The sequence below is a fragment of the Melanaphis sacchari genome, unplaced genomic scaffold, assembly GCF_002803265.2.
Source record: "Melanaphis sacchari strain LSU unplaced genomic scaffold, SCAv2.0 Contig91_pilon_pilon, whole genome shotgun sequence".
NCBI classification, from domain to species: Eukaryota; Metazoa; Arthropoda; class Insecta; order Hemiptera; family Aphididae; genus Melanaphis; species Melanaphis sacchari.
In genome coordinates this window covers 643,423-663,919 of record NW_020271649.1, presented here as the reverse complement: position 1 = coordinate 663,919, position 20,497 = coordinate 643,423, and the positions used below count along the sequence as shown (strand labels likewise).

General features: G+C 22.9%; 1 protein-coding gene across 4 annotated transcripts in view; it reads left to right on the top strand.

The window, feature by feature from the left end:
* The window catches only part of LOC112602859 (fat-like cadherin-related tumor suppressor homolog), a 136,690-nt gene that overhangs the window by 31,311 nt on the left and 84,882 nt on the right, over positions 1–20,497 (top strand). For 3 of the 4 annotated variants that reach the window (XM_025351199.1, XM_025351198.1, XM_025351196.1), the window contains exon 2: positions 1,970–2,011. The exons of the other annotated variant lie outside the window; for it this stretch is intronic. The gene's annotated coding sequence lies outside the window, so the exon portion shown is untranslated. The remainder of the gene's footprint in view (positions 1–1,969; positions 2,012–20,497) is intronic. 4 annotated transcript variants of the gene reach the window in all.

Genomic DNA, 20,497 nt, shown 5'->3' with positions numbered 1-20,497 from the left:
ATATAGAATGTCATACATATTATTGCGCTTTTAGATTCTGAATTAAGAAAATGGTAAAATTATTGATTTACATATCTTGTGCATATCTTTTGCTAATGGTTATAAAGATGACTGATGAGTTACCATAATATGTGATAATATAACAGAATTTTTGTTAGTTTCTATTTTATTGTTCGAAATTATTTTTTTTAAATCTATGCATTAATGTATTGCTTTAATTTTGAGATGATACGTATAATATATTAAACTTGATGTGTCACTGTTTTTGAACATAAAATAATATTTCAAATCCAAATAAGTTATTCATTTTGAATTTTAAATTTAATCTTTTGTGTTTAATGAAATATTTAAGTAATAAATTATGTTTATAATGATTATATAATTAATATGCATCAGTTTCCACAGTTTCTGACATAATTTTAATATTAATGTCCCAAATGATTACTGAAATGTACCTCCTTCCATAATATCAGGTAACCAAAATAATTATACGTACATGAAGATTAACTTTTTCATCAACATAACAAAATAAAACACATTTTGTTAGTAAGCGAGACTAGATTTTTTCACTAAATTGATTTTAGTAGGTATTGTATTTCATCCAGTATTTAGTATGTTTAAATAATTTAATTTATTTTTCCAATGAAATAACATTTATTTTAAACTCGCCATTCTTAAAATATTTTTCTGTCAGTATTTTAATAAAACAATGATTATTTTTGTAAACGTAAATTCATCTTTTGTACTTTAAGTTTTAAAGCTAGTTTTTAATTTTTTTTCGTATTGGTTGAATATATTTTATTATTAATTGTCAAAATATGTATGTAACTATATAATATATTATAGTGTTTCAAAAATCCCATATTATTATTAAAGTCTTACTATGTACCTACATATATTAGTATTATTTAATAAATAAAACATCTCTGTATTGTACATACATGAACATACTATCATAAATGTTACTGACAAAGTAAACTTAACTATTAAGTAATGAGATGGTTGCAGGAACTTAAGTAGGTAGACAACATTTACTCATATATACCTATGTAATATATTAAGACTATAATTTGAAACTTGTTTTTAAAATATACATTAAAAAAAAGCCTTATCAGCAAAAAATTATTAAGATGTCCCCAAAAATTGTTTTATATTATATGTATAATGTATAATAAAAATTAAAAAAAATATTGCTAAATTATAAATTAATTAATATTAGAAATGCCTCTCATAGGAGGGTTTCTCAAGAAAATTCAAGGTAAAAATGTTGTAACTGTAATAATATTAAATCTATCATTTAAATAACTTCCATAATACTTTATCTATTATACCGTTAGTAATACTATTTAGAGTTAGGTATTTTTAATATTTTTATTTTTTTGCGTATTATTATGGCATCTTACAGATTTCAGATCTACCTAATTTATAACTAATCTATATCATATCTACTTATTGTACCCAAGTGGTATAAATTGTAGATTGCACTTAAAAATAAAAAAAAACCTAATATATATAGGTTTAATTTTTATCTTATAAATATAGATATAATTTTAAAACATATTTGGTTTTATTCTATAAATCGTATATAATTAAAAATGATACAATTAATATTAAAATAAATTTATAAAATTATTTGTATTGTATAATTGAGTTATGTTCATTGTATAATTATATTTTATAAAAAATAAGTATTTTGTATTCCAATTCATATTTCATGGTTTTTATTAATAAAGTAATATCAAAAATATAATTACAATTAGAGGGTATTTTGGTATTATTATATTACTTGAAATTATCTATGTGTGAAGTATATTAATATTATGTTTAACATTAGACTATGAGTTATAATAATATATTTGTCATTTAATATTAACTTTATTTTTAAATACTTTGAATAAATATGTAAATTGTATTCAATTTTTGAAATGATCATATGTTTAAAAATTAAAAATATTATATTTTGTTACAGAATCATGTAAAGAAGCTAGATTCTAGCTGGACAGTTAAATAGGTATGTTCTATATTATTTTTATTTATAATTGGTATTTTTTTATTTTTCTCGAAAAATCGTGAATGTTGTTTTTTGTATATGATGATAATATAATTGCTCTACGGTTCACGAATTTTAATTTTTTTCTATTATACTCGTATATAATATTTTGGGTTGTATGCGCTTTTTTTTTTTCTTTTTTTACTTCGAAAGAGACTAATATTTTATACTCCTCAAATCCGGACCAGTGTGTACAGTATAAAATAAAAATAAAATCGAACAGCTATTTTTAAAATTATTAATTTTCTGCAGTTCAGTTTCATTGAATTTGAAACAAATTATGTGTTTTTATTGGCTTTATTTTTATATAAATATATAACATACATAATGCATGTAGTATATAGTGTTTAGTATTTGTTATTTAATTTTTCAATATTTTTGTTTATAAATTAAAATTTCATAATTATTTGTGAATATATTCATTTATTATTTTTGATTCTGTTACTCGTTAGTAAAAGGTTTAAATGTTTACCATTCTTTGAATAGTATAGTAACAGTATAAAAAATTAATGCTTCCTCAACCCATTTTAAATATAGCATATAAAATATTGAATTAAAAAAGTTACTTGTTATGAAAATTGACACACCGTCAAATAAAAATTTATGCTGTGCATATAATTCAATTTTATCTCGATTTTCTGTGTATGCATAATATAACACAGTCGTTTTCTTTTGACTGTATACATTTCTCTATAGTCACGAATAGAATTATTACTTCGTATTTTGTTCCTAAATTTGTTTGTAAACAACTCGAATTCATTCAAAATATCATGCAATGTTTTTATAGCATTGCTGAATTTCTCAAAATAATCTACACATTTTATCATGAGTATTTATGTATAAATATTATATTTGTTTAGTTTTGTCTAGTTTTTTTTTTTTTTTTTGATTAAATAATAATACCCGTTTACCTACTTAGAAAACTGAAGCGCTGTTATTTAAACTAAATATTGGGCTTGTGTCGTAGGGATGACTTCTCGGGTACTTTTTACTATTTTAAAAGTAAGATTAATTAGATAATAATATATCACCTATTTATATAATGTTTACTCTAAAATAGTTAAATCTAACTAAACCAATTGGTTATTAACAGAAGACATAATATATATATCATTACAAACGGCAATAAAAGCTTAGAAATTATCTAATCTTTGGATATGTGTGTCAGTGTGAATAATCCTATTATTTAATGTGCGTTATAAGTGTGCTGTTATAGATGATAATATGATGCAGTGGGAATGCGGCAAAAACCCTACCCCCAAGTGCACAGCATGTTCACATTCGCTTAGTAAACCTAACCCATACATGAGGTTTTTTGACGTCCAGCCAAATGGGACATAAGGGACGTTTGGATGTTTTTTCTCTTCGCCTATGACCGTTTTCTCGTTCTCTCTCAACCCCTTTCACTGTGTTTAAATTTCATATGTCGACGTGAAATTATTCGCTTTAAATTGTGTTCATGTGTGAAAGGGTTGACCCAGAATCGACCTTGTTATGCGCTCGTTTTGGCAGTATTTCGAGTACATTTATTTCAGAATTTTTAAAAAATATATATATACTCGTATATGCAAACTATAAACGATCATGCAATATGTCTAACCATTTTCAAGCAGTTTATGTATGAGCATAATATTTCTGAGATAATTTCTGTTAGTTTTGTGGTCCCGCTGGGAGACCACTTTATACCTTAAATATGTATATAAATTGTATATAGTATTTATATTTATATATATCTTGTTTTTAATTTATTTTAATGATGTTTATTTTATAATAACGTGTTTTAAAATTTTTCTGCTAGAAAGTGTGTAATATACCATTTGTATAAAAAGTATATGGTTTCATTAATACAATATAATTACTCAGAATTTTATTATTTTTTATACAAAAATTAGTTTATATGTATTTACTTTGGTCAATCATAGATTAACATGTTTTTTAAGGTTAAATTAATATTTTTAAATTTAAATTTCTGTTTAATATATGCCTTCACTATACTGTACATTGTTTTCAAAGTTATTATAACTATTCTATAATAGGATTTATATATATATACCTCTTTATTTACTTATTTATATCACATCGATTTGTTCTCATATTAATTTTATTGTTTGGCTTATTTAGAAACAGCATAGATCATTCACTCGTTCTAAATTTAAATTAAAGAATGATTTTCTTAGATTTATCCCATATAATACCATTACATGTAAGGCATTATACACACAAATATACTATTTTGAAAATCTACAATTGTATGCATGTAAATACTTATATTTTTATTTTATTTTAGTTTTGTATTTTTAATTTAATAAAAAAATGCATTTTTATGTGGTATTTTCAAACATTATGATATTGTATATGCTCTTTAAATAGAATACATGATACCTAACTATAATAATTGATATATTTATTCTTAGATTAAATCAAAAACATTTAAAATGTATAAATAAACAATAAATCATTTGTGTTTGTATAAAATAGTATACAATAATGAATGTATACATAGTATAGATCTACGTATTATATTTTCAAAAATATGTGCCAAATATTTTAGTTTATTATTTTATATTTTTCCTGATTATTATTTATTTCTTTTAGTGAGTTAAATATATTACATCCCCTACATAATATTTATTAGAAGAATCTTTCGAAAAATCTGAAGATAATCAATTATTAGTTCATAAAAGGTACATTCTTTAGTTATTGTTTTGAGTAAGTATTTATTTTAGTATAAATTGTCAACTGCGCATTAAAATGAAATTTTTAGTACGTTATCATGATATAAACACAGTGAATACATTTTGATGTTAAGGTATTTTAGTGTGCTTATAAATAAAAAAATTAAGTGTTCTTAATATTAACCAATAAATGCTTCTCTTAGTGAGTAAAAGCTATTAATTCGCTAACAGTATTTTTATTTACGCAATCATATAACTTTGGTGTTGAAATATAGAAATTAAAACTTTAGCAGATTAGTTTTTGAACCCCCTCTGTAATGGACCAACTCAGTAATTGGCTTCCTGCCGAGAATAGGATTTGTTCTTTTTCTTTAACCCTTATATTCGCCACCATATTCCCGTTATAATTCTTCAAATTTGATATTATTTTTTAGCCTAACCTTTTTTCCGTTGCTTTCTTTTATGTGGAAAAAATGTTACATTTACCTTTTATGAAATAATATACTTACAAATACATTTCATTTTTAAATTACCCTTTAGATTATATCTTATTTATAAAATATTCATATAAGTAGTTATACATATATTATACTAATATAAGTTTAAAACTTTGTAAAGTTAAAATTTTATTTTATTTTTAGATAATTATAATAAGTTCTGCTTCTATTTAATAAAAGTATCAAATTGTGTTCATCATTATGGTACATTACGGTATTAAAAATTGATAATTATTTTTAAAATGTATTTGATTTTGTTATCTGATCTTAAAATGGTTATGAAAATTAATTCATCACGATATCTTTTTTGATAAATCTTTTGAAATTATTGTCTAAATTTAACTATTTTCATAGCAATATAAAGACAGGATTTAATATTATTGTCATGTTTATTATTGTTACTTATTTATTATCTAATTGTGCAAATATATCACATGGAATTTAATTAAAAGACTTCAATATGGAACTCGCTCTGCAATATTTGATATTATGTGTTATATCGATAATTAAAATAAAATTCTATATCAACCTCTTACTCTACGTTAAATTAACTGTTATTGCAATGGTATTTGTAGATAACAAGACGCTGAATTTTGCTCGTTTGCGAAATCTACTATGTTATTTCGAAATGGGTATTTAGGTGACTATAAAGTCTTGTTTAAATACAGCTTCTCCTACGATAGGAGATGCGATAAAACTCTGGAGCGTGGGTTTAATTACGACCGTAATTAACTAATACTATACGATGATAATCTTATAGGTTGATTAATAATAAATCATCGGAAAGTCTCGTAAAATTAAATGAAGAAATTCTTCAAACATTAGATTCATATCTTATTGTGCATAAAGTGATGAGTACTTTTGTGTCATGTAGTGATGTATATAATTAAATAATTAAAAATGTGATGTGAGTATTAGTATCATTAGTTTTACATTTATCAGCGCTGTATAAAAAAAAAAAATCACCTTTCTATAACTCAAATATATGAATAGTGAAGTATAACAGACATTTAAAGAATTTAATCACCAACATAAACATTTTCCCGTAATATACAGGAAAAGTTCGCAACGGGTTTAACTAAAACTGTCTAGTTTTCTGCATTTTTAAATAAAGCATTTTGATTTATTCAACTCTGAATTTAGTCCCAAAATATACATGTTGATACCATCCTAGTTAACACGTCCGTCACAGTCTATCATTGTATATAATTTGAATAACTTGTATATGTATCAATTTTGGATACTGTCCAGATACCCCAATTTGCCTTTTGTTAGTATTACCCTACGGTATTGTTGAAGTGGAGAGAATTGTAATATTCAAATGTACATTTTAACGTTTTATTTATGATAAGGTCAGTTATTTGATCTCGTTTTGTAACACGACGGGTCATTTTTGTCATGTAAATTAAAAAAATATATATTGATAACTTTTTAACTTATTCTTCTAATCAGCATTTAAATTAGTTTTAACTTAAGTAATGCCTTTAACAATTACTGATATCTTCAAAATGTATATTTATTCATTTCATATTATCTGAAAGAAGATAATCGATTTTCACAAGAAAGTTAAAATAAATACTGTATTTGACTTGCGTATTTGTCGCAATATCGTGTAATTTTATCGAATCATTTTAAACAATTGTTTTATTTGTTTGTATTTGTTATTAATATTATGAAAATTTATTTATTTTAATTTTAAAATGTATTTATATGTTTCATTTAACATATTTTTTTCTTACAAAAGTTAATTTTTTCTAATCTGTATTTTAAAATTTAATTTGTGATAGTTATTTTAATTATTTCGTGAAATATAATTAAATTAATAATTCAAATATTCGTGAATTTTTGATATGGTTTCTTATATTTCTATTTTAGAATTTTTCACTAGACTTTCTATTAATACTCAGAAGAGAATGAACCAATAATTTAATAAACTAATAAATAAATTAGACTTTAAAGAAAATACAAATTGGACACTAGAACGGTATATAAGGGTCCACCGTGGTGATTGATGTCGTCCGGAGCACGTGGGGTCTACTAATTTCATATGCTCGAATCATAATGTGCATGCACGCCCACACAACTCCTGCGAAGTTTGTAACTTAAGTCTTTGTGATAAAATCCTTTGAGATTTTGCCATATACTAACTGTGCATTTGGAAAATATTTGTATTGCTTATAATCATTTAAACTTGTTTACTGTTGAAGGGAAATAATTTTATTTAAATTATAGTATTAAAATAATAATATCTATGAAATATTTGTAAGGTACGATGTATTATACAGTTAAATATATTAGTTTATTTTTGTCTAGAATTACATTTTATAATTAAGTGCACAAAGTATAGTACCCAATTTTCATATCTAAATAGTATTTTTTATTAATAAAAATGGTTGAATCTCTACTACTCAAAAAAAAAAACACAATCAGTGAAATTTACTGACAATTTAAATGAAATAATTGGGCATTTTAAATATATAATAACTATTACTAAAATGAAAGTATACATATTTTAATGAATAGTAATAATGGTTATGTATTAATATATGTAGGTATTATATAAATTTTTTCTAAACATTTGAAATCTATAAATCTTTTGATAAAGATTTAAGAGAAGGTATGGTATGCTATTATGTCTAATTTTAAACTTATACTGCCAGAAAATAAAACCAGATGTTATTCTTCCCAAAGTGTGTAATATAGGGTATAATTGCGTTTCGTATATTTAAATTATGTACTGTATAAGGTTAAAATGTTCTTATTTTTTTCTATAGATTTATTATTATTTTCATTAAATTTTTAGTATAGGTAAGTTCTAAAAAGTAATACATTTGGTACATTTGGACAATAATTGGCTTAATTATTTTATATATTTCATTCACTTTGTATATAATTAAATAATGCAAATAAAAGTATGCATAACCATAACATTTTTGAGATCAGTTTTTTTGTTTAAATTCTAAATAATAACCTTAATTAATCATTATTTAATCAAATTCTAATGGTGTATTATCAATTTGTACATAAAAAAATGCATTTATATTTTTATTATTATGTTATTATGTATGGTATGTATTATCATTTTAACAACAGGAGAACTCATACTTATTAATTTAAAATAAGTACAATATTCATGGCAAATTTTCATAGTGTATTTTTCTTTTATCCGATAGAAGTTGGTAGAATAGTAATCATTTATTCATATTCCTATCTTTATCATTTTACAGTGAACAGTTTCGCTTAAGGGACACATTCATAACAAAAGTCAAATTTAAACATATTATATTCATTCTCATTTCTAAAAATACATATACAAATGCGCTTTTGATGTGTAATAAATTTATTCATTGGATTGGGTTCTACAAATATTGCCTAAAAATCCTCGGTTCTGTCTTTTTCTTCAAATATATGCATATTTTAAAATTTAACCCGTAATACAGCTGGTACATATTTTTAAAATTGTTAAAACAATCAAATGACTTTTATTGATATAAATATACTTATTAGCTATCCCAATTTGGTTTTGACGATTGTTTATCATTATAAAAAAATTGATTTTATATAAATATAGGCGTGTGTATATTTTAAAAATATTGACTTAGTTAAAAAAAAAAAAAATCAATTATTTAAATGAAATTGAAATTTTAAACTTTTAAGAAAATGATTAATGACAATTATATAAAGATAACTTAACTATAATTGATTTAAATTATTTCTATTTCTTATACCTTGCTCCAAATCAATTGTTTTATATATTTTATATATGATATAATTATGTTTATTTTACAGTTTTGTATATTTATCATCTTAAGACTTTAATAGGTACTCAACTTGTGTATTTTTGTTTTCTTTTAAATGCACATTTATATTGTTATTTAAATTCGCGTTGTATGTATAAACCTATGTATATTATATTCTGAAACCATTTGTTTTTAAAAATTATATAGAACATAGAACATTGTATCATATGATTCATGTTGTTGGTCTTTTTGTAATTGCAAACATAAACAATATTGTATTTAACTATTAGTATTTAGATTTTCTAATAATTGACAAAAAAAAAAAAAAAAAATTAGAAAATTCTTCAAAACAACAATGATGTATATAATTCTCGAACACGTGACGCTTTCATGTCGTTAAATCTTACAACAGACTACTTGTCCTTTGTGCAGAGCGTAGTGATAAGTTATTAGCAATTAAAAGAGACTATCTGATTGGTCTGGAAAACGACAGTAAACAAGAATTCAGCCCCAAAAATCGGTTGAATAAATGTCTGATTTTAGTGTGTCTATAATAAGAGGAATTTGGGCACACATGACCCTCTGCAATGTGGTGCGCGCGTTGCTGACATTTATTGTTTATTGTTGTGCGCATGCGAAAAAGGGGATGAATGAATACACACGGGGTGAAAACGAACTGAGTTACTGAGTTATATATATATATATGTATTTATATATACGCACTTTAAAATAATATGTATAATTTATATAGCTATATATAATCATGAATTCCAGTAATAATCATTTTTGACAACCTAAATGTGGTCCTGTAGTGACTAAATTCATCGACAACGTTAACCAATTAGAGGTGATTCGGTCTTTGAAGATGTGTAGGTATAGTGTAAACGATAAACCACCATTCTTAATGATGATGATGTTAATTACACGAGTAAGTTCATTGCTGTTTATTCCCTGGATCTTTTTGACCTCAACCCGTTTTTGATTTATATTTTTTAGGGTTTTAGTTAAATATTCTTTTATGTAGGTATTCGTTAAAGCACTAAAACTATTATATCATAGTTTTAAATATCAATGTCTTATCTGCAACTTAAAAAAAAAATAAAAATAATAATCAGATACAAATCAGTGTGTAATTTATTATATGATTTATTAGAAATAATATCTAAAATGTGAAACAACTTCTGACTGAAGTGTTATATATATGTATATAGTTTAAGAATTTAATATTGTATTTTGATGAATCAATTGGCTTGTTTACGTTTACTTCGTATGTAGTTTAATGCAATTATCAGTTATTATATGATAATATGGAAATTAAATTATATAAATTTTAAAATTTGCCAGCAATTTTAACTGGAATATTATCTAAAATTTATTTATTTTTACGAGTTTAGCTTCATCGTTAATTTTATAATTTTAATCGATTTATAATTTATTTATTCTTTAAAGTATACTGCTTTTATATTTATCTTTATACTTACCAACTCCGAGTTATTATTATTCCTCGTATTATTGTTTATTTAAAACGATGTTATTTAGAAACCCATTGCATGATGATTCCCATTTGTATAGTATCTCAATTCTATGATCTACTATTAAATATTATTCGAATATCTTATAAATCGGTACTTATAATTCATGTATGTAATAACTAAAACTGTTTCTAGTTATTATGCGTACGTGCAGCCGACATAATTATAAACTTGGGTGGGTGCACTGCCTGTCATTTGCATTTTCAAATTAGTCGCAAATTTTTTTTTTTGCGCTTCAATAAAACAAAAACACAACCTACTACATCCGACCATCCATAAATTTACCAAGTCCCAAACAGAAATTTCAGTACGCGTTTCTACGGCCTCCGAATTGTTTATATATTATGTTATATATATTGAAAAAAACCTACGTTTCATCGATTTCTGTAACATCCAATTGCCAACTTCATTAAGTCGTTTTATCGTGGTGGTTTTTTAATAAACTATATTATTTTTTTACTATTTAACATTTTAATAATTACTCAGATGTAAAACTTAATTTTAGTGACCATCATAAATTGTACAAACGCCGTACTATGCGCTACACAACAATTTTGTCAGTAGAATTCTACGTTTTTCAACGGAAATCTAGAATTATATTTGCATTAAACTATTTCAAAAATTTTATTATTTTAATTCCCAGTAAATGTAGAAATTAAATAAATATATCAATTTATGTAATATTAATATTTTATTACGTGGTCCGTAAACTATAATAAGCTACCTTAAACATTTTTTTATATGATATTTAAAATAAAATAAATAATATTTTCAGTACAATTCAATTTATTTATTTTTTTTTTTTTTGTATATTTTGTACTTCTTTCTACACAACTAATAAGAAATTATAACGTGATTTATTGCTTTAAACATATTAAATACAAATAATTTCCTCAAAATATAATGTTAGATAGTACAATTTATAGAATAAAATAGCTACAAAATTATATCAATAAAATATATTTATGATTGCATATTTACTACTGATTTATATTTTTTTTTCTCGTACTTTTTTTTTTTTTTTGTTATAATCACTTATTAATGAAATTAATTTAACTGACTTATTCTACTATCTTCTTTTTTTCTAAGATCCACTTCTATGTTTAATTTAATTATTCATAATTATGCTACTTATTAGAATGTCATAAATAATAATTAATAACTAATTAATTTAAGATTTCGCTAAACATTTTATTTAAAATACGAATTGTTTTTTAAAATCCGGTTTCTTTTTATTTTTAATATTATGTAAAAATGTTATTTCCATTAATTTAGTATGACTTATGCAATAATGAAATTCAAAAAATAATATGTATTTCGTGCCAATTTTCAACTTCATATTTATATAAAAAATGCATATTTTGTAAACATCAAACATGTTTATGTTTCTGATAGTAAAGTCTTAATATAATTATCTTTTCTGTAATCCTATACGATCATCTACTAAATCTTGATAAAAAAAACTTTTTCCATCATGTGAAGCAGACATTTTTAACAAACCTACAGTGTAGGTGTAAATATCATGATGTAATATTATTATATGTCTGGATAATCCTACACATTTATTATAGTAAATTAATACATTATACATATATATTATAATATATATATTATATATTAAATATTTTTAATGGATTTGAATGGAAATGAAGAAATCTATAAATCAAAAATATGAAGGTTAACCGAGGAAAGAGTTATAGAATATTATTACTAAAATAATGAACTTAGTCAATCTAATAATGCGTGTTTATTAACTAAACACCAAACACTCTTTCACATAATGTATATTATGATATATGTAATGAAGTAAATATTGCATTACTCATCATAAAATTAGTTAACTTTTTTTTTTAATAAACAATTATTACTACTGCATATAAATATATATATATATATACTAATACTAAAATTGTCTAAAAATTATAGATATTTATATTTTTTAATAAATATTCTGAATTTTTAATTATTTACAAAAATCATTAATATTCATTAAAATAGTATTTGCAATCAGCTAATACTACACAATAAGTAAATAAAGATCATATTTTAATTTATATATGTAGATAATGTCTATGAGAATGAAGAGACTTTCCATAGATCAAACCCACTACTTTCAATCTTAATTTAAATTTATCAAATTATTAAAAAGTTATTAAAAATAATAATAATATTAATGGTAAACAGTACATATTATACAATCTAATAAATTATTATTATTTATATTTGGATACTCGTAAATATTATTTATTAGTTGATACTGACTAGTTGGAGCATAATAATAGTTTAGCAAAAGAAAGTCGTACCCAATTTTCATTGCTTAAGTTTAAACATTGAAATCACATATAAACAGTATGGTTTTAAAGACGACAAAAACTAATGTACAGTATTTACCTTGAGTTAGATTGCTTAAATAAATCTATGTGTATGTATATATATATATAAACTTAGGGCTAATAATAATTTGTAGACAATAACCCTTTTGCCACTGACAATTAATGTTTGAATAGTCTTAAACTTCATCTAAAGTAATCTCCCTTAAAGCCTTATTTTACTATTATTTGTTTATACTTAAGTTTTGCATAAAAAGAAACTTACATTGATGAATTTATAAATTATAGTTCCAACCAAATCTTAATATTTTTATAGCCATTTCTATTTCTAGAGATAACATTTTTTTAAGCTTTGTTATTAATATCTACTATATAAATGACTTAAGTATATATTATAAAACCAGTTTTTCTGCTTATTAGCTTGTTATAATACAATGTAATGTAATAATGTAAGTAGTTGAAATATAGACATAATTGTCTAATTTTAATTCCTGCGGGATTTTGTGATTTTTTTAAATATTTAAGTTACTAATTATAATTTATTTTTCGTAAACCATTTTTTTATTTCTAATAAATAATACAGTGTACCTGTACAAACTTTTGAACAAATATTTTATCATAGCGTAACTTAACCAAGATATTTGTTACAGATTTATAAAAACAAACATCTGCATTAATATATATATTTAATACGTTTTGTATTAAGAACTTACTAAAAAATATTATTGTTTATTTTTAGGACATGACTCAAATTGTACTTACAATTTATGCTTATTTTTTGTTTGGTCTAACGTATTTTTATTGTAGTGGCTAATTCGTACGTGATCGGCTGATATGCTCTACAGTTTTTCCAGTTGACGTGCGGCATATTATTTGCTACTATGTTTTCTTTGTAAATTACATGGCTTAGATTTGATTTTATTATTTTATATATTTTTTTATTCGATACGCTATTTATCTAGTGTTTATATTTTTGGTTTCCTCTTTGCTTTTTTCCATTAATCTTCTTATCGGCAATATCAATTTTCAACACGTAAAGTATTTCTATTGCAATGTATCGGTCATTTTTAAAAGATTGTTGTTATTAAGAAAACTTTCTGGACATTTCTATTTTGTGAAATATGATATAACAAAAACCAAGTTACTAGTTATTTATTTATTTATTTTTTTGTAAGATTATATTGTAAAGATAATATTTTAATATAAAAATAATATTAAAGAACCATAAGAAAAATAAATTTATTAAATGTATATATAATAATTGAATGTCCAGATTCAGATAATGGTTACGATATTGATTGTGGAGATAGAAAGACGTCATATGTAAAATGTGGTTTCAGTCTATAGATTTTTGTTCTCTTGCCGATTTCATGATGAAGAGTTTACTCAATTGAGTTAAGTCTTAATTTTTATTTTTTAATTCACCATTTCAGTTAAAACATTTCAGGGTTGTTACGCATGAACTAAAGTCCATTATAGTTTATTTCAAGAAATTTATTTTGTATTATCTGAAGTTTTTTAATATTTGTTTGAAACACGCGGCAATCTATATAGGACATACGTATATTATTATATGTATATTATAACCACTATAATGGTCCTATTATTAACGTATATATTAAAATGGAACATTTGATCGATCTTTAGTGTTGAGCTATAGTTTATTATGGGCTATAATGTTTTCATTAGAGTATAAGATTAGTTTAATTTATTATTCATTATATGCATTTTTTCGGTTTTTTCTTATATAGAAAAACTCCAAGGTATTTAATTACATGATCCTTGTTCTATATTATGGTTTGATGATTCATCTTTATTTGAGCTGGGTTTGTGTATCTCCTTACGGTGTAGATCTTTGTTTCGTTTTTGGTGAGGTTAAATTTAAGTTTCCATTTTGTAAACCAATCTGATATTTGATCTAGTTAGTTTTATTAGTCTATAACTGAAATTTAAATATTTTTATTCTGTGTTATAACAGCAGTATCAATTGTGTACATGGCTAATTGACATTTTTATGATTTTGGGATATAATAAAATTATTGAATAGTGTTATCCTAAAACTGTCTTTGTGGGACTTCATTTTTTATTGGGTGTATGTATTTGGGTTGAATCAGTAGCTATTCTGACTTGAAAGAAGTGGTTTGTGATATATAAACATATAATATTATATAATTATATAGATATAGATTTGTAGATTCAGTTTTGCTAGTTTGTAGAGAAAAAATAGATTCCTACATTATAATTTGTTTTAGTGTTGCCTAGTTAAAATGTGAATAAAGTATTAACTATACATATTTTAAATTATCAATTAAAATGATTTATTAAAATCGAAAACTTATTATCTATGTCTTTCAATTGACTCATAATAGTTACTTAAAAATTAGTAAAAATGTATGTCTAAAAATATTCTTTTTAAAAAGTTATGCATTATTCCTTATACCTACTTTTTAATTTTACAAATTAAATGTATGTACATTAATTAATATAAATAAAATATATCATTATAATATACCTGTTGTATCCAAAATGTTTTATATACCTGACTTTAAACATTTTTAGAAAAATTATATACAACTTTATAATTTACAGGGAAAAGTGACTCGTTTTAAAAAAAGAAATAAGTTGATACCCTTACAGAGTTTTTGAGTTTCTAAAATTTGATAGTATCTATTTAAAAATAATTTCATGTTATCTGCTTAGAAATCAAAAAAAAAAAATCAAAATTAAAATTATAAATTATTAAATTAAAAATTGGAGAGTACAAAAGCACAACGGCATACACCAATCATCTGTGATTATTCTGTATACGATCTACTCAATTTCTAACAAGACGATTTCAAATGTTATTTTTTTTACCAATCGTTGTTGTCTTTTTGGATTTCCATCTTTTTATCCTACCAAAATATACACTAATACAATAGCTATAACTATAGTAATACTACATACAATATTTAAATTGTATTTTTATGTAAATTCTTTGGATATCTTCTATTAAAAAAATGCATTTGTTTATATATTTATAAATGTATTCCTTTGTATGTAATACCAACATTGTAATATTTAAATATAAAAATAAAATAGAATAAAATAATTAGGACACGCCATAGATCGTTAAACTTTATTGCATTTTAGTATTTTGCTATTATTTTTATATAATAATAATTTCACTTTAAAAACATATCAAGGAAAATTAATTATAATCGTCTTTTGTGTTAATTTATATTATTGTATTATATTTAAAATGGCAATAAGCATTTGTAATGTTTTAATTATTTAAATATTATGAATTGTTTGATTAATTTAAATTTTTAAAGCTGAGATTCATATTTCATAATACGATTTTTGAAAAATGAAATTTTTTTAAAAAATTGCCATAAAAAGTTTCTTTTTTTATTTATTATAACTAAAAAGTTACTTACAAAGTGACTATTAATTTGCTTTTCACATGGTATATTCTAAAGTAAACAAAAAAAAAAAAAAAAATTGTTCATAACCGAAACTTAAATATTGGTATAGATAATACCACAAAAGAAAAAGATAAAATGTATTTGTTTAAAAACCAATTAAAAAAATAATTGATTTTATTTTACTTACAGAATAAAAAAATAATATTTTTTTAAAATTAAAATATGTTAAGCTTATTATAGTTTTGGGTATTTAAGAAAACGTAATCCCGAAATTGTTTTGCTACATTTTCATAATGAATAATTTAGGGAATTATTTTATTTTATTAGTATAATATACTGGATTATTGAAAAGTTTTTTCTTTATTTAAACAAAATTGATCATAGACCGGTATTAAACAATGAATTTATAAAAGTATTAGCCTATACTTAATGTTTTAGTTACCATTAATTCTATCTATATATTGCAATATTCAGTTTACTGTGCCTCTATTTATTAATAATTAATTAGGTAATTAAAATAATCTAATAATATATACAATAATATAATTATTTTTTCTAAACTATATATTTTCTACATTTATTACAGCATGCAAGGTGTCATCAACCGGTAATTCTTAGTTGAGATTTTTAACTTCCAAGTTACACATTATTATTCTGTAGGTACTAGTATTATTTTATCTAAATTGTTAGTAATATTTAAAATTTAAAATTTTTTTTTTTAATATATGAACAAAAATGCAAAATCTTCTGTGTATCTAATACAATATGTTAAAACTTTTTTTATTCTTTATTTTTCTATGTAGGTAAATAGTTTGTTTTCAAATAAATATAGATATATATTTGAAATAGTAAATTGTTCACATAAATAATTTAATTAATATGTATCAATTACCTACTTATAATCTAAATAATATGCATTCACAATTACTATTAAAATTAATAATTTTTCTGAATTTCAAAATACATATTATACTACAGTTTTTTTGTTAACCGACATCTATTTGCTATCAATATTTTCATTTTACTATTATAATTAATACTTCTATACTAATTAATATTCGTTTATATTACTTATTTTTAATCTCGACGCCGTTATCGGTTGTAAAGTTTCATGCTTATGTACCTAACCTATACATTTTAACTGGTAAATAGATTCCCAAATACTTACATTGCGTATAAACTACTAAATATGTATTATTAATATGTAAAATATGTGAGGTTGCAATATTGGTAAATTAATTCCATCACAAAGAAGTAGTTACGTCATTTACGGAGACTGGTTAACTCTTATTTTTTCTATCTCCGGTCCTTTCAAACTACTTTTATACTATAAAAAATTCACCATAGGTGCAATCAAAAGGAACGAATTTTGTACGTGGACTAGATGCATAACTTTTTTGCTTTTAATTTTAAATTTACATAGGCTTTAGATTTTCACTTTTTTTTCTCGCAACAAAACTCATCCTTACCAACTCACTCTTTGTAGGTCGTAATCATAAAAGTCGACCAGCGTAGGTAGGTATAGTATTTTTACAATACAAAATTTATATTGAAACCTCAGGTAGTTCGTTCAATCCGGTTATAAACTCATGTTATTTCCCTTCCGTGTCGTAAAAACTATACATCTTTCAATTCTGAATGACCTAATTTTCTTTATTATTATTATTATTATTATTTTTTTTTTTTTACTAATTGAATATATTGAACATTTCCTTGAAATATTGTTAAGTAAACTTATTAAACTTTTCGCAAATTTAATACTTTACATCATTCATTACCATATTTATAATTTATGAGTAATAAAGTGATTACTTATATAATATGATTAAAATATATAACTTACATTTAATTTACACAATTAAAATTATTTCTGATTAGTTAACTACATTTTTCATTATATAATGATATCTAACAATTTATTGTTTTTCTTAAAATTGAATATAAAGAATTGTATTATCTAAAGTCGTAATTTGTTTACTGAACAGTATGTAACTGTAATAATGAATAAGTATAAATATAATTAGTCAAGTTAAACATTTTCATACCAAAATTTGTATTATATCGTGTCATTTAAAATCCAAATTGAGTAACATGTTAAACAAAACTAATTTTAAGTGTTCATCACACAAAAAAATGTCTACTTTATTAAATATAATATTAAGTTTTATTTTTATTTCGTGAGCTAGACAAGTCAGTCTTTTTATCTAATAAACTAAAAATAATTTCACAATAAACATTAAACATCTATTATAAATAATAATGATGGCATTTGTAAAATAGAAACAACAAAGTATATGTATTTCATATTTTTTTTTTTTAGTATATTGTCATATAATACATTTACACCTCATCTATAAATCTGAATATCACTCATCATAATTCTTTTAAAACTGTAACTTAGTGCTATATTGCATCATATTAAAATAAGTAGAGAATTATAAAGGTAACTTTTAAAAAATGATAGAAATTAACACTAGTTGTATAATGGTGTTAAATTTTTTTGCTCCTTTTGCTGTGTTATGTACCTCATGCTATGTGCCTACTTAAGTACAACACATTTGCAGAACACTATCCCGAGGGTCGCTCGGTCATTGTGACAGGTCGACACTAATCCGCAGCGGATTCACAGAAGATTCAAGAAAACAATTTATCTCGAGTTTAAAAGAGAGAACGATCCCAAAGCACTGGTGGAATAGTTGAAAATGAATATATATTACATAAGGGTGAGATGAAAAAATGCTTTTACTGAAGACTTTTCAAATGTTGTGAATAATTAATGTATTATATATGTATTACATTTCTATTTGGTTTTTACGTGTTTCTTCTACGCAACTGATCACATTGAGAATAATGGTTCTGGTCTAAACAATAATCGGTCATGGTCGAAGAGTTCTGTAGACATCTGGTTTTCTTGTCCCGAAGATAATTTTAGAAAAATCTTTTTTTCTTACAAGTATTTATATTTTCTATATTATTAATTCATTGATATCGTTTTGTCAATTTCAAAATGTTTCTGTTGAATAAACTAAGTAGGTACTAAAATGAAAATTCAAAATATTATTGCTGTTAATCATAATCTAAATATTCTTGAATTATATGGTAAATTTTGTGTTAGTAAATGTGCACATTTTTATTTGTTAAAAAAAAAAAAAATAGTAATAGAAGTTATTCATAAAACTAAAATTTATACAACGAATATATATTTACAAAAAAATGAAAATAAAAATACGAGGATTTATTCGTTTTTCGATAGTCTGTTTTCCCTCGTGGCAATTTCTTGATGACCACTATAACGTTTTTCAGTTTTTTTTTTTTTAAATGCCAACAATAAAATCATTTTTATTGATCCTTCTTAGTCCTTTTGTGAAAAAAAATAATGACTTTTGAGCCAAATATTCAAAAAACATTTAAAAATTATAAATGTCTCACCGGTTATCCTTCTAGTTGGATTCAATCCATTTTCCATCTAGGTAATATATTAATATATTTTGATAACTCAATATACCTACTTTTTATAATAATCATATTATTAATTACGAATATTGCTTTATTTTTAAAACATTTTGAAAATGTCCTTCTTTTTGTCATCACGTTTTGGAATAGACAGTTTAACCTTCAATATCCAAAGTAATTTCTGGTGAAAAAAATAAATACCTTAGTTGATACTCATTTTGTACTCTTACTATAAATGATTAAATGATAGGTCAAAATATTAGTGTTTTTCAAAATAATTCAAGAAAACTAACGAAGCACTTCAAGTGGAAGTAGCGAGTTCTCCGATTTTTTGTCTGGTATTCACTAGTACAAAATGTGTTTAATAAATACTACTTTATATATATATATATAAAACACACTGTTAGAAAAAGTGTTAAATATGATACTTAAGATTTTAATTTCAGTTGATTGAAATAAAAATAAAGTTGAAGTTAATTATTTCATATATATTTATATTAAATAAATTATTATGTAAAATATTTATATAAATTAATTACGTAATACAAGGAAACATTATTTTTTAGGTAGTTTTTATTCAATATTAAAATCATTATTTATTAATCTAAGCTAAAATTAATATAGATGATTATTAGAATTTATTTATATATTCATGTATATATACTTATAGATATATTATAGGAATTTAATTATCAATAAATATAAATTATTAATTGTGAGAGTAAAATATCTAAAACAAAATCTTTTTATTCATATTTTAATAATCGAATTTTCATCAGTTATAAGACTGACCTAAATCTGTTTTTGAAAATA